The sequence below is a fragment of the Eptesicus fuscus genome, chromosome 1 (genome assembly GCF_027574615.1).
Source record: "Eptesicus fuscus isolate TK198812 chromosome 1, DD_ASM_mEF_20220401, whole genome shotgun sequence".
Lineage (NCBI taxonomy): Eukaryota > Metazoa > Chordata > Mammalia > Chiroptera > Vespertilionidae > Eptesicus > Eptesicus fuscus.
The window spans coordinates 44,700,728-44,722,537 of NC_072473.1; positions in this window are offsets into that span (position 1 = coordinate 44,700,728).

A 21,810-nucleotide genomic window follows, 5' to 3' on the forward strand; every position below is an offset into this window, starting at 1 on the left:
CCAGTTGATCTGTCTTTATAACTTCGTTGCTTTTACTTGATAAACCCAGTGCATAGGATCTTTCGATTAAAAGCACTCACCGAGACTGAAGGGGAAGGTGGTTTTTGTGGAAACTGGGGAGCAGAATAGGGAGAGATGAGCAGAAAGCCAGCTCTGGGACAGTCTCTCCCTCCAATCCTGAACAGACATTTTTCTCCTGAAGACCCGGCTCTTCCTAGCAGTGCAGCCACACACAGTCTTGTGCGCAGCAGGGAAAGGAAGATTCTAAAACCCTAGGGATCCCTGGGGGACTGGATTGAGGGGCCATATGATCCCAGAAACTAATACAGAAACACCTCCACCTAGGGGCCATGTCAGAAATAGACACTTGTGAAATACAACTGAAAGCAAGCAGAAAAACAAAGTGGGCAGATTGATTCCACCTGCTTGAAACCAAGGTTGTGGTGTATGACACAGAGGAGAGGTGGATTGCTGAGAACTGCAACACTGTGCTGACTCCCTGACAGGAAACTGAGACATGGCAGGCAGAACAGTAGAGAGGGGACTTAAACCAGACCTCATGGGGCATTGAAGCTCTGCTGAAGAAAACAAACTTCACTACTTCACTTTTTCATTTGTTAGCTTTTAATTAAGAAACTAAAAATGTTTTTCACTTTATTTTTTTATTATTATACTAGAGGCCTGGTGCACGAAATTCATGCACGGGGGTAGGGTGGTGTCCCTCAGCCCAGCTTGCACCCTCTCCAATCTGGGACACCTCAAGGGATGTCCGACTGCCCATTTAGGCCTGATCTCACCAGACATCCCTCTGACAATCCAGAACTGCTGGCTCCCAACTGATCGACTGCCTGCCTTCCTGATTTCCCCTAACTGCTTCTGCCTGCTAGCCTGATCACCCCCTAACCACTCCCATGCCAGCCTGATTGATGTCTAACTGCTCTCCTGCCAGCCTGTTTGCCCCCAACTTCCCTCCTCTGCCGGCTTGGTCACCCCTAACTGCCCTCCCCTGCAGGGTTGATCGCCTCCAACTGCCCTCCCTTGCAGGCCTGGTCTTTCTCAACTGGCTTCCCTTGCAGGCCTGGTCCTTCCCAACTGACCTCCCCTGCTGGCCATCTTGTGGTGGCCATCTTGTGTCCACATGGGGGCAGGATCTTTGAGCACATAGGGGCAGGTATCTTGATCTTGTGTGTTGGAGTGATGGTCAATCTGCATATTGCTTTTATTAGATAGGATAGAGGCCTGGTGCACAGGTGGGGACCAGCTGGTTTGCCCTGAAGGGTGTCCTGGATCAGAGTGGGGTTCCTTTGGGGTATGGAGAGGCCTGGGCAAGGGGCCTGTGGTGGTTTTCAGTCCAACCATGCCCCTGGTGACCCAAGCAGAGGCCCTAGTATCTGGAATTTATTTACCTTCTACAACTGAAACTTTGTAGCCTGGAGCGGAGCCAAGTCTCCTGCTCAATCCATGGCTGCCACCATTTCTGCTTGGATTTGTTTACCTTCTATAATTGAAACTTTGTATCCTTGAGTGGAGGCCTGGGCCAGCCAGAATGTGTGGAAAGTTTGGCTTTCTGTGTTGCTGGGGAAACCCAAGCCTCCTTTCTGGTAGCCATCTTGGTTGGGGTAAATTTGCATACTCACCCTTATTGGATGGTGGGCGTGGCTTGGCTGGTCGGTGTGGCTTATGTAGCAGAGTGATGGTTAATTTGCATATTACTCTTTTATTAGACCGGGTTTTATTATTTTTTTACCATTTAAATTTTTTTTTAGTGTTCTACATTCTATTTTTTATTTTATTTTTTTAAATATATTTTATTGATTTTTCAGAGAGAAAGGGAGAGGGATAGAGAGCTAGAAACATCGATGAGAGAGACACATCGACCAGCTGCCTCCTGCACACCCCCCACCGGAGATGTGCCCGCAACCAATGTACATGCCCTTGACCGGAATCGAACCTGGTACTGGAGAAATAGCATTCATGGCAGTGGGTGTAGGGATATGGAGAGGGTTGAAAGATGTAGTCCTTGTCCTCATGGATAGCACAGGCTGTCACATTGGTCTTTAGGCTTCAAACACTACTGCTCTCTGGTGCTCTTGCTCATGGGGTTTCATAAGGATTAATCTGAGATTGTATATAGGACATTTAGGAAAGTTCTGGCAAACGCCGGAAGCAGCTGGTTGCTCTGAAGAGGCCCAAGGGTGGGCTCGAGGGCAGAGGGATCCACCTGGGTGACCAACAGAGACTACTTTAATAGTAATATGTCAATAAAGCCAGTAAAATAGATCAATTTTTAACAGGAAGTAAAAAGGAAGGATAGAGAAAAACTAAAGCAGGAACAGGAGAAGAACAGGATGAAAAAGGGAAAAGTGAGGAAGAGAGACAAAATGACAGCTGAATAGACGGACATGTCCTGAGCCTTGTCCTGGAGCAAATAGAAGGAGCAGCTGAAACGAGTGGAATACAGCCCGAATTGGCGAAGGAGGCGCAGCTGGTGAGACAGTTTGCATCTGCGAAGGGCAGAGATCCCCCGGATAAAGATAAAATCAAAGATCTAGGCCAGTGATGGGCAACCTTTTGAGCTTGGTGTGTCAAACTTCACGAAAATACTGAGCATAACTCAGGTAGTGTGTCACTTTGAGGAAAAAACATTATTTCGCAACTGTTTCATCCTCAGAGCATCAAATGTTTCATTCTTGGCATGCGGCTGCCTCAGCGGCTGTGTGTCATCAAAAATGGCTACACGTGTCAGTGTTGACACACGTGTCATAGGTTCGCCATCACTGATCTAGGCAGTAGAATCTGCCAGACCTCTGTGCCCAGAAGGTCAGGGAGAAACTACACGGCACCAAGCTGCATCTCTGAAGACAGGCAAAGCGTCTGACTGAAAAAAAACAAAAACAAAAATGGGGTCCATGGGACTGCAGGAGGTAGTGGATTTTAGACCAAGGAGTCTGGAGGCAAAGGCAGCCCTGAAGAGCTACCATACTGCGCAGTGCCGGCAAGAGAGGAACTTGCAGAGACACGGTCCCTCCTCGCTCTGGGGCCTGTGCCTTTCTCCACTGAACATAGTTTGTAGGACCTTTTGGATACAGACACTTACCTGTGGCTGAGGTGCAAAAGAAGGGGTGCAGTTGTGGAATCTAGGGAGAGTAGGCAGCAGATGGTCCAGGAGAGGTGGTAGCAAGTCTGGTGTTGAGAAATATTTAAGCCCCAGTCACCATTTTCTCCTGAAATATACCCCCTCCCTCCAGTCTCCAGGCAACCAATATAGCCACACCCAGATTCCACCCTGAATAACACCATGGAATCATAATACTCACTGAGGCCATAAGATCTGCCCTAAAGAGAAATATTTAGAAGCTAGGCAACACAATTACACGGCTACACTGCCAGGGCCCTTCAGAGTGCTTCAGTGTGCCTCACTGGCAAACTTATCGGGGGTGCTCCTGTGAGCCGCCACTGGGAGTAAGCGCCTATCCACAACAGGTGCAGCAGCGAAAGGTGAGTCTGCCCACCACACAACTACAGAACTCTGGGCACCACAGTCACACCTTTACAGACTGCAGGCCCCCTGAACCACATCACCCCAACAGATGTTCTTTGGTGACACTGTGAGTCCTCACTAGGCACACATGATTTCAATTAAGGGTGCAAGACAGCAAAAATTGGGATACTCCCTTCAATGGCTACTTACTTCTAGACACCACAGTTGTGCCTCTCAAGCTCACAGGCCTACATCAAGAGAACCCAAAGAGCTCAACTAGGGAGCTACACTAGATTACCAATCCCAGGAGAACTGAGAGATTACACCAATGGCACCATCCCCAAAAGAACCTGGGTAGCAAAGCAATTGGATCTACAATTAAAACATTACAGGAAAACAAGGGGAGACAAAAAAGCAATCCCCAAAGGAAAGAAAAAGAGGAATCACCAAAAAGGGAGTTAAATGAAATTGAGGCTAGCAGCTTAACAGAGAAAGAATTCAGAGTAATGGTTATAAGGATGTTTAAATGGCTGGATGACAAATACACACAACTCAATGAGAACTATAAGGAGCTGAATGAAAATGTTACCAACATGAAAAGACACCAAGATGAGATGAAGAACGACATAGCTGCAATAAAGAACACATTGGAAGGCTTAAAGAGTAGACTAGAAGAGGCTGAGGACCGCATTAGCGAATTATAAGACAAGGTAGGAAAAATCACACAAACACAGTAGCAACTGGAAAGACTGAAAAAGCAAGAGGAGAGCCTAAGGGAGCTTTGGGACAACACAAAACGAAACAACATTTGATAATAGGGATACCAGAAGGAGAGGAAGAGAAGCAAGGAATAGAAAACCTGTTTGAAGAAATAATAACAGAAAAATTCCCTGATATTGGCAAGAAAAAAACTATGCAAGTTGAAGAAGTACATAGAGTCCCAAATAAGTTGAACCCCAAAAGACCAACACCAAGACACATCATAATTAAATTGGAGAACACCAATGACAAAGTAAGAATCTTAAAGGCTGCCAGAGTGAGACAGAAAGTTACCCACAAGGGATCTCCTATTAGAATATCAACTGATTTCTCAACAGAAACACAGAAGGCCAGAAGGGAATGGAATGAAATACACAAAGGGATGCAAAGCAAGAGACTGAATCCAAGAATACTATACCCAGCAAGGCTATTACTCAAAATTGAAAGTGGAATCAGGAGCTTCACAGACAAAAAAGGGCTAAGAGAGTTTATCACTACCAAGCCAGCAATGCAAGAAATGCTAAAGGGACTGCTGTAAAAAGAAGAAAGAGAAAGGCAAAAAGAAACACAAACACTAAGGAAAAATATGGGAACAAACATGTACTTGTCAATAATAACATTAAACATAAATTGATTAAATGCACCAATCAGAAGACATAGGGTAGCTGAATGGATAAGAAAACATGACCCATTTATTTGCTGTCTACAAGAGACCCACCTCACAGTAAAGGATTCACACAGACTGAGACTGAAGGGATGGAAAAACAATTTTCAGGCAAATGGAAATGACAAAAAAGCTGGGGTTGCAATACTTATATCTGATAAAATAGACCTCAAAGTAAAGGCCATAACAAGAGATAAGGAAGGCCACTACATAACACTAAAGGGAGCAATTCAACAAGAAGATATAATTCTGGTAAACTTATATGCACCCAATGCAGGAGCACCCAAATACATAAATAAAAAACTGCTGGAAGATATCAAGGGAGAGATTGACAACAATACAATCATAGTAGAGACTTTAATACACCACTGACGTCACTGGATAAATCCTATAGACAAAAAATCACCAAAGAAACAGCAATTTTAAATGATGCACTAGATCAAATGGACCTAATTGACATCTTCACAGCATTTCACACCAAAACCATGGAATATACCTTCTTCTCAAGTGCACATGGGACATTTTCAAAAATAGACCACATATTGGGTCACAAGCAAAGTCTCCCCAAATTAAAAAAGATTGAAATCATATCAAGCATTTTCTCAGACCACAAAGGCATAATATTCTAAATAAACTAGAATAAAAACATTCGAAAAAACTCAAACAATTGGAAGCTGAATAGCATGCACTTAAACAATGATTGAGTGATCACGAGATCAAAGAAGAAATTAAAAACTTCCTGGAGACAATTGACAATAAAAACAAAACAAGACAAATGCTGTGGGACACAATGAAAGCAGTGCTGAGAGGGAAGTTTACAGCTCTACAGGCCTAACTCAAAAAACAAGAAAAAATGGTAATAAATCATCTAACTCAACAACTCAAAGAATTAGAGAGAGAGCAACAAGAAAAGCCCACAGTGAGCAGAAGGAAGGACATAATAAAGATCAGAGCAGAAATTAATGACATAGTGACCAAAAAAACAATACAAAAGATCAACAAAACCAAGAGCTGGTTCTTCAATAGGATAAACAAGATCTATGAACCTCTAGCCAGGCTCACCAAGAGGCAAAGAGAGAGGACCCAAATAAATAAAATCAGAAATGAAAGAGGTGAAATAACAACAGACCCCACAGAGATACAAAGGATTGTTAAAAAAATACTATGAACAACTCTATTCTAACAAACTACACATCCTGGAGGAAATGGACACATTCCTAGAAAAACACAACCTTCCAAACTCACTCAGAAAGATTCTAAAAATCTCAATAGGCCGATAACTATGGAAGAAATTGAAGCAGTCATCAAAAAGCTTCCAGGACACAAAAGCCCGGGACCAGACAGCTTCACAGGGGAGTTTTACCAAACATTAAAGGAAGAACTAAAACCTATCCTCCTCAGACTATTCCAGAAAATTCAAGAGGCTCCTTCTATGAAGCCAGCATCACCCTAATATCAAAACCAGATAAAGATAACACAATAAATTAGAATTATAGGCCAATATCCCTCATGAATATAGATGCCAAAATCCTCAACAAATTTCTAGCAAATAGAATCCAGCAGTAGATCAGAAAGATCATACACCAATCCTATCAAGTGGGATTTATCCCGGGATGCAAAGATGGTACAATATTTGCAAATCAATAAATGTGATACATCCCATAAACAAATTTAAAGATAAAAACCATATAGTCATATCAATTAATGCAGAAAAAGCATTTAACAAAATCCAACACACTTTCTTGATAAAAACTCTCAGCAAGGTGGGAATAGAAGGATCATACCTGAAATAATAAAAGCCATATATGACAAACCCACAGCCAACATCATACTCAATGGGCAAAAACTAAAACCATTTACCCTAAGAACAGGAACAAGACAGAGATGCCCATTCTCACCACTCCTGTTCAATATAGTGCTGGAAGTACTAGCCACTGAGATCAGACCAGAAGAAGAAATAAAAGGCATCCATATTGGAAAAGAAGGAGTAAAATTGTCCTTATTCGCAGATGACATGATACTGTACATAAAAAAACCTAAAGACTCATTCAAAAAATTACTAGACTTAATAAATGAATTCGGCAGAGTAGCAGGATACAAAATTAATGCCAAGAAATCTATGGCATTTTTATACACCAAAAATGAATCTACAGAAAGAGAGACTAAAAAAGAAATCCCATTTAACATCGCACCAAGAAAATTAAGATACCTAGTAATACTGAACTAAGTAGGTTAAAGACCTATACATGGAAAACTACACGACACTGAAAAAAGAGATTGAGGAAGACATAAACAGATGGAAGTACATACCATGTTCATGGATTGGTAGAATCAACATCATCAAAATGTCCATACTACCCAAAGCTATCTATAAATTCAATGCACTTCCCATTAAAATACCAAAGGCATATTTCACAGACCAGGAACAAACTCTCCAAAAATTTATCTGGAATAAAAAAAGACTCCGAATAGCTGCAGCAATCCTGAGAAAGAAGAACAAAGTAGGAGGGATCTCAATACCAGATATCAAGCTTTATTACAAAGCCACCGTTCTTAAAGCAGCCTGGTACTGGCAAAAGAATAGACATATAAATCAATGGAATAGAATAGAGAACCCAGAAATTGACCCAAATCACTATGCTCAATTAATATTCGACAACAGAGGCACGAACATACAATGGAGTCTAGACAGTCTCTTCAACAAATGGTGTTGGGAAAATTGGACAGATACATGCAAAAAAATGAAGCTACATCACCAACTTACACCATACACAAAAATAAACTCAAAATGGATAAGGGACTTAAACATAAGATGGGAAACCATGAAAATACTAGAGGAATCCACTGGCAGCAAACTCTCAGACATATGCTAAAAGAACTTCTTCACTGATACTATTCCTTGGGCAGTGGAAGCTAAAGAGAAAATAAACAAATGGGACTACATAAAAATAAAAAGTTTTTGCACAGCAAATAAAACCATCAATAAAACAACAAGAAAGCCCACAGCATGGGAGAACATATTTGAAAATAATATCAATGATATGGGTTTAATCTTCAACATATACAGGGAACTCATACAACTTAACAAAAAGAAGATAAACAACCCAATAAAAAAAATGGGCAACTGATCTAAATAGACACTTTTCGAAAGAAGACAGAAGTCAGGCCAAGAGACATATGAAAACCTGCTCAAAGTCACTAATCATCAGAGACATACAGATCAGAACAACAATGCGGTACCATCCCACACCTGTTAGAATGGCTATCATCAACAAAACAACAAACGACAAGTGTTTGCGAGGATGCGGATAAAAAGGAACCCTCGTGCACTGCAGGTGGGAATACAGACTGATGCAGCCACTGTGGAGAACAGTATGGAGTTTCCTCAAAAAACTAAAAATGGAACTCACATTTGACCCAGTGATCCCGCTTCTAGGAATATATCCCAAAAAACTAGAAACATGAATCAGAAAGGTTATATGCACCCCTATGTTCATAGCAGCACAATCCACCATAGCTAAGATTTGGAAACAGCCTAAGTGCCCATCAGCAGATGAGTGGATTAAAAGACTGTGGTACATCTACACGATGGAATACTATGCTGCGGTAAAAAAGGAGTTCCTACCATTTGCAACAACATGGATAGAGATGGAGAGCATTATGCTAAGCGAAATAAGCCAGGCAGAGAAAGATAAATATCATATGATCTCACTCATTTGTGGAATATAATGAACGGCATAGACTGATGAACAAGAACAGATCCAGAGACTGAGAAACGTCGATCGGAACATCATACCTCAGGGAAGGTAGGGGATGATGGCGGTAAGGTGGAAAGATCAACCAAGGGACTTGTGTGTATGCATATGAGCCTAATCAATAGACACAGACAAGGGGGTGGGGTATAAGTGGGGAGTGGCGTTTATGGGGGAATAAGTACACACATGTAAAAAACAAAAATAAATTTAAATTAAAAATTATTAAAAAATAAAATAAAATATTAAATATAATCCATACTAGTGGTCACCATAATCTTAATAGAAATTGTTTCATGTGACAAAGATTTTTAAATGAAACTCTCTGTAGCCTGAAAATTATTTTGGAAGGAAACAAAGAGAAGTTGCCTCAAAAGTCGTAAGGATTGTAATTGAAAGTCAATATATTTGGCCTCTTGAACTAAAGTAAGTAATTTGTGTTTTTGCCTCCCTGACAAAGTTTATATAAAGTTACAAAAAGAAATTAACAGCCAGTTTGAAATTGAATTGCCATGGCCTAGAGCAAAGAATATCCTTACATGATATTATTCTTCAATGTCATTATAATTTTAGATATTTTACAACAGCATATTGTACAATTATCCCAAACAAACTTACAAACTAATTCTTTTAATGTTTGAAAGCAATTTCAAAAAGGACGTGAAAGGATTTAATCCCTTTCAGAAGGAATTAAGGCACTGGGAAGGCACTTGAGCATTCTATATTGGTCCCTCTTGCCTTTTGTGCTAAGAGGGACCCTCTTCTCACAATCCAATTGCCCTCAGCTGTTGCCTGAGCTTTCGTTTTTTCTTTTTTTAAAATATATTTTATTGATTTTTACAGAGAGAAAGGGAGAGGGATAGAGAGCCAGAAACATCAATGAGAGAGAAACATCGATCAGCTGCCTCCTGCACAAGCCCCACTGGGGATGTGCTTGTAACCAAGGTACATGCCCTTGCCTGGAATCAAACCCGGGACCCTTCAGTCCGCAGGCTGCTGCTCTATCCACTGAGCCAAACCGGTTAGGGCCCGAACTTTCTGTTCATGCTTAGCTTGAAGCCTCATGGTGGCTGGTACCATGGATCTGTCTCTCGCCCAATCGTGTGAGCTGGGCACTCCCTGGAGAAGAAACCTGAGTTCCCCGAGATATGTGATCAGTGCTGGGGCCCCGCCAATGGGCCAGGGGATCCCAAGGCAGGTGCTGGGCATGGAGGCAATGGGGGCATAGGCTCCCAAGGAGACAGAACTGAACCTCACACCACCCTGCTTGGCCCCGGAGGATGACTGGTTAGCCAGAGACGGGTAAGATTTCTCAAGGAAGGAACAACCTTAGACAGGCACAGTCGCAGAGGAGCCTTCAGGAGAGAACTTGGGGGTCAACAGAGGTGGAGCACAGACCCTCACCCCCCCTCCCGCAACATTGCAGGGGCCTGAACCCTCACCCCTGCTGAGGGAGGTCTCCTGCCCCCATGGCTGCTTAACTTCCCATGCCCAGCTCAGATCAGAACACAGGTAACAGACAGAGACTTGGCCCATCTCAGAACAGGACCCAAGTAACAGACAGACTTGGCCGACAGCATATGCCCTATATCTAAATCCAGCCTACCACCAGGAATGCTCAGGGCCTACTCAAGATTGCAAATAATCCTTTCCACTAATATTTACAGGGTAAACTAAGATTGTTGGTAGAGTATTAAACTTGACAGTAAAATAGTAATCAAGTTTTCAGATTAATTTAAATAGGCTAATTGAATTAAGTGAATATTCAAGAAAATTTAATTGTACTGGACAAAAAGCTGTTCCTAAAGTAGTAACTAAAATTTCTATTGGTAGTTCATCTCATGGTAAAATTCCTGAACATGCAATGAACCTAAAGCAGTCATATTTTTGTGCAAAAAATTAAAATTTAAAGTTATCAAGACTGCATTATAAAATTTACAAAAGCCTCTGTTAATCAAAAAAAGGGGGGATAGTAGGGTAATATCATGTAAGGAAAAATATCCTATAAGTAAATTACATCTAGAAAATTTTTACTTTACAAAATTAATTTTCATTTGTAATGCTAACAGCAAGACACCCATGAAAAACACACATGGTGTCTAAATAAAACAAAGGAAAATCTTTTGGGCAAAAATAAAAAGGATCCCAAATCAATTATATAGAAAAGATTCCTTTATTAGCTTTTGGTAGAGAATATGTTTGTATATTTTCAGAAAACAACTTTAAGACCATGTGGATTCCGGCAACAGAGAGGAATTGACAGGTCTGCTCCAACCACGAAGACAAGAGGAGAAACAGTCCAGAGATGGAAGACGCTGACGACGCCTTGCCATGCTAGCAGTCAGCAGCTGTGCGTCACTGCAGGTTGCCTAGGACCAAACCAGAGAGGGCCGGACCTGCATTACCACCATGTGCCTACCATCCAGATATCATGGCTGACATGTACACATAAGGATCTGTTTGACATTGAAACGGGGACTCAGAACTGTTGGACATTGAAATTGGGACTCAAACATTTTTTGTTATTATATGTTTATTTCTAGTCGGCAGAGGCAAGATTTTTTAAAGGAAAGAAATGGGGAAAAATAGATACAGAGGCAAAGGAGCATTGAACAGACTGTCAAACTACAGCAGGAAGGCAAGGGAGGTTGGGGTGGGGGAGCTGTAAGAGATCAACCGAAGGACTTGTACACATGCATATAAGCATAACCAATGGATACAAGACACTGGGGGGGGGACAGGTGAGGACATGTACAGGGGGGTAGGGGAGGCCGGGGGGAGGTCAATGGGGGAAAAAAGGAGACAAATGTACTACTATTTGTAATACTTCAAACAATAAAAAAAAAGTAATCTCTGTTGGCCTACTCATATATCTAATTTACTCTTCCCTGCTCCAAGTCCATGCACACATCTCTATTCCCTTTCTTCACTAGCCAAATTTTTTTCGTTCTCTCTTTCTTGTTGTTGTTTGATTGTTTGTGAGTTTGTTTTGTTTTTGTATTTTATGTTTTTGTTTTTCCAATCCTCTCTTGTTCTTTCTTCTTCTACTAATAGCATAGTTAGTTTGAATAACCAACTCTGGTTTATCTGCTCTCTATTCTCCTTTTCCAAAAATGGTGAATACATAGATAGATAGATTAAACAAAAGGGAAATTTTATATATATAAATTCTTTCATGTATATTTTTTAATATTTTTGAATTAATTTTTTCAATTATTATTTTCTACCTTTTTTAGTATTTTGTTTATTACTTTTCTTCTTATTCATGCATTCTCCTTCTACACCCTCTAAACTGAATTGTGGCCATTACCCAATTCATTCAGTGCCTTGACCTTAGCTTCTGGAAATAACCTTTGCCTCTTCAGACCCAGCTCCTCTCCTTCTTTACTGGGTGTTTGTTGTTTGCATTTTTTTTGGAATATTTGTTGGTTTTTTGGAGTTTTTTCCCCATACACATACATTTTCCCCTTCTTTTTTTCTCTCTTACATTTTCCTTTTCTCAATATCATTTTTCACTCTTTTCTCTTCCCTAATTCTCTTTTCTCTGGTGGTCACCATTATTTGGTGTTATTGGTATCATGAATACATTTGTGATTGGTGCCCTCTGTGTTGTGTCTTGTCGTGTTGTATTTTGTGGCTTTAAGTCAATGCAGGAGAGAGAGAGCTACATAATCAGACACCCTGAGAAGAGCGAACATGGGGAGAAAAGGAAACATCCCCACATGAAAGAAAAGGAGGAATCACCAAAACAGAAAGTAAACAAAATGGAGGCAGGCAATATGTCAAAGAAAAAATTCAGAGCAATGGACATAAGGACACTGAAAAGGATGGAAGACAAATTCAACAATATGTGTAAAAAACAAGAGGAAATGAAGGAGAACCAAGAAGAAATGAAAAATGACGTCACTGCAATAAAAAAACCAATAGAAAGCATCAACAGTAGTCTAGAAGAAGCAGAGGACCATATCTACCAAACACTCTAATAAGAACTAAAACCTATCCTCCTCAGACTATTCAAAAAAATTCAAGAGGAAGCAATACTTCCAACCTCATTCTATGAAGCCAACATTATCCTAATACCAAAACCAGATAAAGACAATACAAAGAAAGAGAATTATAAGTCAATATAACTCATAAACATAGATACCAAGATCCTCAAAGAATTCCAGCAAATCAGATCCAGCATTACATCAGAACGATGATACAACATGAACAAGTAAGATTTATGCCAGGGATGCCAGGATGGTACAATATTCACAAATCAATAAACATGATACATCACATAAACAAATTGAGAGATAAAAATCACATAATCATATAAATTGATGCAGAAAAAGCATTTGACAAAACCCAACACCCTTTCTTGATAAAAACTCTCAGCAAGATGGGAATAGAAGGATCATACCTGAACATAATAAAAGCCATATATGACAAACCCACAGCCAACATCACACTCAATGGGCAAAAACTAAACCATTTCCCATAAGAACAAGACAGGGATGCCCACTCTCACCACTCCTGTTCAACATAGTACTGGAAGTGTTAGCCATTGCAATCAGACAAGAAGAAGAAATAAAAGGCATCCAAATTGGAAAAGAAGAAGTAAAACTGTCCTTATTCACAGATGACATGATACTGTACATAGAAAACCCTAAAGACTCCATCAAAAAATTATTAGACTTTATAAATGAATTCGTCAATGTAGCAGGATACAAAATTAACACCCAGAAATCTATGGCATTACTATATACCAATAGTGAACTTACAGAAAGAGAGACTAAAAAAGCAATCCCATTTACCATCACACCAAAAAAAAATAAGACACCTAAGAATAAACTTAAGTAAGGTGGTAAAAGACCTGTACTCAGAAAACTACAGGACACTGAAAAAAGAGATAGAAGAAGATATAAACAGATGGAAGAACATATCGAGTTCATGGATTGGTAGAATCAACTTCATTAAAATGTCCATACTACCCAAAGCAATATACAGATTCATTGCAATCCCCATTAAAATACCAAAGGCATATTTCACAGACCAGGAACAAACTCTCCAAAAATTTCTCTGCAATAAAAAAAGACCCTGAATAGCTGCAGCAATCCTGAGAAAGAAGAACAAAGTAGGAGGGTTCGCAATACCAGATATCAAGCTGTATTTCAAAGCCACTGTTCTCAAAACAGCCTGGTACTGGCACAAGAACAGACATGTAGACCAATGAAATAGAATAGAGAGCACACAAATCAACCCAAACACCTATGCTCCATTAATATTTGACAAGCTAGGGAAGAGCATACAATGGAGTAAATTCAATAAATGGTGTTGGGTAAATTGGACAGATACATGCAAAAAAATGAAACTAGACAGCCAACTTACACAATGCACAAAAATAAACTCAAAATGAATAAATGACTTAAACATAAGATGGGAAATCATAAAAATCTTAGAGGAATCCAAAGGCAGCAAAGTCTCAGACACATGCTGAAGATTCACTGAAACAGCTCCTAGGGCAATGGAAACTAAAAACAAAAAAAAAATGGAACTACATCAAAATAAAAAGGTTCTGTACAATACAAGAACCCATAAATAAAACAAACAAAAAAAACCCCACTACATGGGAGAACATATTTTCCAATGTTATTGCTGATAAGGGTTTAATCTCCAATATTTACAAGGAACTCATGCAACTTAACAAAAGGAAGATAAACAACCTAATCAAAAAAAGGGCAACAGACCAAATAGATACTTTTCAAAAGAGGACATAAGGAAAGCCAAGAGATATATGAAAACATGCTCAAAGTCACTAATCATCCGAGAGATGCAAATCAAAACAACAATACGGTACCATCCCACACGTGTCAGAAAGGTTATCATCAACAAATGCCAAGTGCTGGTGAGGATGCAGAGAAAAAAGAACCCTTGTGCACTGCTGGTGGGAATGCAGACTGGTACAGCCATTGTGAAGAACAGTATAGAGTTTCCTCAAAAAACTAAAAATGGAACTCCCATTTGACCCAGTGATTCCACTTCTAGGAATACATCCCAAGAAACTAGAAACACCAATCACAAAGGATATATATACCCCTATGTTCATAACAGCACAATTTACCACAGCTAAGATTTGGAAACAGCCTAGTGCCCATCACCAGATGGGTGGATTAAATAACTGTGGTACATTTACACAATGGAATACTACACTGAAATGAAAAAGAAAGAATTCTTAGCATTTGCAACAGCCTGGATGGAACTGGAGAGCATTATGTTAAGTGATATAAGCCAGTCAGAGAAAGATAAATATCACATGATCTCACTCATTTGTGGAATATAATGAACAACATAAACTGATGAAGAAAAACAGATCCATAGACATTGAAGCATCAATCAGACCATCATACCTCAGAGGGAACGTAGGGGATGTTGGGGATGAGGGCGAGAGATCAATCAAAGGACTTTTATGCATGCATATAAGCCTAACCAATGGACACATTCTACAGGGGGAGTGAGAGCATTAGGGGGTGGGGAGGTATTGATGGGGATAAGGACACATATGTAATACCTTAATCTATAAAGAAAAACAAAAATATTATTACAGTTAATAAATGAATTCAACAATGTAGCAGGATACAAAATCAACGCCAAGAAATCTATTGCATTTCTATAAACCAATAGTGAAGTTACAGAAAGAGATATTTAAAAAAAAACAATTCAATTTACCATCACACCAAAAAAATTAAGAAACTTAGGAATAAACTTAACTAAGGAGGTAAAATACCTGTACTCAGAAAACTACAGGAGACTGAAAAAAGAGATAGAGGAAGACATAAACAGATGGAAGAACATACCATATTCATGGATTGGTATAATCAACATCATTAAAATGTCCATACTACCCAAAACAATCTATAGATTCAATGCACTCCCCATTTAAATACCAACTGTATATTTCACAGACCTAGAACAAACTCTCCAAAAATTCATCTGGAATAAAAAAGACCCCGAATAGCTGCAGCGATCCTGAGGAAGAAGAACAAAGTATCATGGATCTCAATATCAGACAACAAACAGTATTACAAAGCCATTTTTCTTAAAACTGCCTGGTACTGGCACAAGAACAGACATATAGACAAACTAGTGGCCTGGTGCACGAATTTGTGCACTAGGAGGTGCCCTCGACCTGGCCTGTGGGTTCGGGCCAAAAGCGGCTCTCCAAAACCCCCCAAGGGGTCTGGGATTGTGAGAGGGTGCAAGCCAAGCCTAGGGACCCCACAGTTGCAGGATTGAGGCCAGGGAGAGATGTGGGAGATTAGGCAGCCAGGGAGGCACCATGGGAGGGCTCCAGGGCATGGCAGGCCCATCTCTCTCAGTCCTGATAGGCCGGACCCCAGCAGCAAGCTAACCTTCTTGTCAGAGCATCTTCCCCCTGGTGGTCAGTGCACATCATAGCGAGTGGTGGAGCAGCCTCAGCACATCATTAGCATATTATGCTTTGATTGTTTGAACAGACGGCCAGTCTACTGGACAATTAGCATATTAGGCATTTATTACATAGGATGAAATATAATAGAGAACCCAGAAATCAACCTAAACCACTATGCTCAATTAATATTTGACAAACTAGGGAAGAGCATACAATGGATTCAAGATAGTCTGTTCAATAAATGGTGCTGGGAAAATTGGACACATATATACAAAAAAATGAAACTAGACCACCAACTTACACCATACAAAAAAATAAACTCAAAATGGATAAAGGACTTAAACATAAGATGGGAGACCATAAAAATCTTAGTGGAATCCACAGGCAAAAAAATCTCAGACATATGCCGAAGCAATATCTTTACCGATACAGTCCTAGGGCAATGGAAACTAAAGAGAAAATAAACAAGTGGGACTACATCAAAATAAAAAGCTTCTGCACAGCAAAAGAAACCATCAACAAAACAACAAGAAAGTGCACTGAATGGGAGAACATATTTGCCAATATAATCTCCAATAAGGGTTTAATCTCCCAAATTTACAGGGAACTCATACAACTTAACAAAAGAAAGATAAACAACCCAATCAAAAAATGGGCAATGGACCTAAATAGATACTTTTCCAAAGATGACATAAAGAAGGCCAAGAGACATATGAAAACATGCTCAAAGTCACTAATCATCTGAGAGATGAAAATCAAAACAAAATGAGGTACCATCTCACACCTGTCAGAATGGCTATCATCAACAAATGATGTGCTGGTGAGGATGCGGAGAAAAAGGAACGCTTGTGCACTGCTGCTGGGAATGGCAACTGGTGCGGTTACTGTGGAGTTTCCTCAAAAAACTAAAAATGGAACTCTCATTTGACTCAGTGATCCCACTTCTAGGAATATATTCCAAGAAACTAGAAACACCAATCAGAAAGGATATATGCACCCCTATGTTCATAGCAGAACAATTTACAATAGCTAAGAGGGTAACATCAAGAGTTTGCGCACTTACTCTGGCTCTTTGTTTCTCTTTAAATCTTAGTTTTTGATTACTAAACTCGGTACATAGGAACACCCAATTTGAGACACTCTAAGAGACTGCAGGGGAAAGTTGTTTTTGTGCAAACTGGGAATCAGAGCGTGGAGTAACAATCAGAGAACCAGCTCTGGGGTGGTCCATTCTCCCAAAGCAGTATTAAGTGCGACAGGGAAAACAAAATCTAAATACTGGGTAGAGAGGACTTAGAGCCCCGGAGGTCAACCCAGAAACACTGCTACTCAGGGGTTGAATCACAAATTGACTCTTGTGTAAACACAAATAAAGGCAGTCTAAGAAACAAAGAAATACTGCCTGCTTGGAAATCAGGACTGTGGCTTACAACACAGAGGAGCAATCAAATGCAGGGAACTTCAATACTGTCCTGACTATCTGACAGGAAACAGGCATGCCAAACAAAACAGTAGAGGAAGTGAATGACCTTCACTACTGCACATTTTTATTTTTTTCATCTTATACTTAAGAAACTAAATTTTTTTCTTTTTTCCTCACTTGATTTTAACTTTTTCATTATTATAATTTTATTTTTAATCAGTATTATTGCTACTAATATTTTACCTTTTTAAAAGTATTTTATTTTCTCTTTATTTTATTTTGGGATTAATGTTCTACATTCTATTTTCATTTTTCCTTTAGCATCGTTTTACTCTATCTCAACTTTACATTTAACTACTGCTCTCTTCCTCACTTTTCCCATTTTGTTGTCCTGTTTCTCTTACCCTATTCCGGCTTTAGATTTTCCCCATTCCTTCTTTTTACCGCTGTTAAAAATTCATCCTACTTATATATCTAAACTAGAGGCCCGGTGCACGAAATTCGTGCACGGCGGGGAGGGGAGGTAGCAGGGGGTATTGTCCCTCAGCCCAGCCTGCAGTTTCTCCAATCTGGGACCCCTCAAGGGACCTTTATTTTTTCCTTCAAAAGTGTGGTGGAAAAACCCTAGATTACCTTCTTGGATTCTTATAACCCAAATTACCAAGAACATTGCAATTGGTGGCCTACAAGGAGCTTAGCCAATGAGTTGTCAGAAAAGGTATTTACTCTCAAACTGGTTTGGCTCAGTGGATAGACTGTGGGCCTGCAGATTGAAGGGTCCCAGGTTTGATTCCTGTTAAAGGCATGAACCTTGGTTGGAGGCATATCCCCAGTGGGGAGTGTGCAGGAGGCAGCTAATGGATGTTTCTCTCTCATTGATATTTCTGACTGTCTATCCCTCTCCCCTCTTCTCTGTAAAAAAAAAAAAAAATCAATAAAAAATGTTTTTAAAAAGGTGTATCCTCTGCAGCCCATGCAGCCCCTGTGTTGTGTCCACAGGGCTAGGGGCGTGTCCCTGCCACCCGGTGGTGGCTGCCGGGGTCTCCGTACACCCCAGAGGCCAGCAGCCATCCCCCTGTGGAGGGTGCTAGGCTGGGGGCATGGACACAATCTGCCACTTGGTTCTGGAGCTTGGAAAGCCTCTGGGGCAGGGCGGGAACATCCCCGTCTCCAAACGCCCCAAGGCCAGCAGCCAGCCCCACCATGGGCCCCAGGCTCGAGGCTTGCAGGGACCCTGGGCAGCACGCAGCGGTGGCTGCCAGGGTCTCGGCAAACCCAGGAGGCCAGCAGCAGCCCCTGGTCCTGGGCGCCTGGCTGGGGGCGTGGCCCCAAACCGCCGCTTTGTGCAGGAGCCTTTGCAAGCGGCTTGGGGAGGCCAGCAGCCAGCCTGGCCATGGGCCTCAGGCTCGGGGCTTGCAGGGACCCTGGGCAGCACACAGCAGTGGCCTCCAGGGTCTTGGCACACCCCGGAGGCCAGCGGCAGCCCCCGGTCCTGGGCGCCTGGCTGGGGGCATGGCCCCAAACCACCGCTTTGTGCAGGAGCCTTTTCAAGCCGCTGGGGCCGTGGCCCCACCCCCCAGCTGCTCTGGGCCTGTGGGAGTCAGAGAAGTCGGGAGAGATGGAGAAGTTGGGAGCCAGTGGCTGAGGCTGGCTGTGGCCAGGAAGACCAAGAAGATGCCTGCCCCGTGATCCCAGGCCACAAGCCAGCTGCAGAAGCCGCCCGCCCAATGTCCGCCTGCCCCACATCCTGGGGAGACGGACAAACCGGGTGCCAGTGCCTGAGGCTGGCTGTGGCCCGGGAGATGAAGAAGCTGTGCAGCCTGGGAGACAAAGTAGCTACCTGCCCCGTGATCCCAAGCTGCAGCCAGCCACAGAAGCCACCCACACTCCATCCCAGGGGAGACAGAGAAGCCGGGCACCAGCGCCTGAGGCTGGCTGCAGCCTGGGAGATGAAGAAGCTGCCTGCCCTGTGATCCCAGGCTGCAGCCAGCCGCAGAAGCCCCACGTCCTGGGGGAGATGGAAAAATGAGGCCCCAGTGCCTGAGGCTGGCTGCGGCCCGGGAGATGAAGAAGCTGTACGGCCTGGGAGACAAAGAAGCCACCTGCCCCGTGATCCCAGGCTGCAGCCAGCCAGAGAAGCTGCCCACACTGCATCCCAGGGAAGATGGAGAAGCTGCCCGCCTGCGGTCCAGGCACCAGCACCTGTGGCTGGCTGTGGACTGGGAGATGGAGAAGCCGCCCATCCTGCGGTCCTGGGTGCCAGCACTTGCAGCTGCAGCCCAGGCGAAGCCACCTGCCCACCATCCCCTGTGGCTGCAGCTGGCCTGGGTGAAGCTGGCCTGGGTCCCGAGTGCCTATGGATGACCAGAGGGAGGGAAGCCCGGATCCCGGGTGCCTGTAGCCAGCTAGAGGAGGGAATCCTGGGTCCTGGGTGTGGAGCCAAGACAGAGGTGGTTAGGGGCAATCAAGCCAGCAGGGGAGCAGTTAAGGATGATCAGGATGGCAGGCAGAAGCGGTTAGGGGCAATCAGGAAGGCAGGCGAGCAGTTAGGAGCCAGCAGTTCTGGATTGTGAGAGGGATGTCTGACTGCCAGTTATCCCCTGAGGGGTCCCAGATTGGAGAGGGTGAAGGCCAGGCTGAGGGACACCCCTCCTCCCTCCCCATGCACAAATTTTGTGCACCAAGCCACTAGTACATTAGAAAAATCATATACCATGACCTAGTGGGATTTATTCCAGGGATACAAGGATGGTACAATATCTGCAAGTCAATAAATGTGATACCTCACATAAACAAACTGAGAGACAAAAATCACATAATCATATCCATTGATGCAGAAAAAGCATTTGACAAAATCCAACACCCTTTCTTGATAAAAACTCTCAGCCAAGTGGGAATAAAGAGATCATACCTCACCATAATAAAAGCCCTATATGATAAACCTACAGCCAACATCATACTCAATGGGCAAAAACTAAACCCATTTCCCTTAAGAACAGGAACAAGACAAGGATGCCCACTTTCACCACTCCTGTTGTACATAGTACTAGAAGTACTAGCCATAGTGATCAGACAAGAAGAAGAAATAAAAGGCATCCAAATTGTAAAAGAAGAAGTAAAACTGTCCTAATTTACAGATGACATAATACTATACATAGAAAACCCCAAAGACTCCATCAAAAAACTACTAGATCTAATAAATGAATTTGACAATGTAACAGGATACAAAATTAATGCCAAGAAATCTATGGCATTTCTATACATCAATAATGAACTTACAGAAAGAGAGACTAAAAAACCATCCAATTTACCATCGCACCAAAAAAATTAAGATACCTAGGAATAAACTTAACTATGGAGGTAAAATACCTGTACTCAGAAAACTACAGGACACTGAAAAAAAGAGATAGAGGAAGACATAAACAAATGGAAGAATATACCATGTTCATGGATTGGTAGAATCAACATCACTAAAATGTCCATATTACCTAAAGCAATCTATAGATTCAATGCAATACCTATTAAAATACCAATGGCATATTTCAAAGATCTGGAACAAACTCACCAAAAACTCAACTGGAATGAAAAAAAAAAAAAGACCCTGAATAGCCACAGCTGTCCTGAGAAAGAAGAACAAAGTTGGAGGGATCACAATTCCAGACATCAAACTATATTACCAAGCCACAGTTCTCCAAACTGCCTGGTACTGGCACAAGAACATATAGACTAATGGCACAGAATAGAGGACCCAGAAATTGACCCAAGCTATTATACTCAATTAATATTTGACAAAAGAGGAAAGAGCATACAATGGAGTCAAAACAGCCTCTTTAATAAATGGTGCTGAGAAATGTGATCAGATACATGCAAAAAATGTAACTAGATCACCAACTTACACCATACACAAAAACAAACACAAAATGGCTAAAGGACTTGAATGTAAGAGGGGGAAACCTTAAAATCCTACAAGATTCCATAAGCAGCAAAATTGCAGACATATGTCGTAGCAATATCTTTATAGAAATATATCCTAGGACAAGAGAGACTAAGGAGAAAATAAACAAATGGGACTACATCAAAATAAAAAGCTTCTGTACAGCAAAAGAAGCCATCAACAAAACAACAAGAAGGCCCACTGCATGGGAGAACATATTTGCAAATGTTATCTCTGATAAGGGTTTAATCTCCAACATTTACTTGGAACTCATACAATTTAACAAAAAGGCAGATAAACAATCCAATCAAACAATGGGCAAGGACCTAAAGAGACACTTTTTCAAAAGTTCCTTATTGATTAAGGTGTTACATATGTGTCCT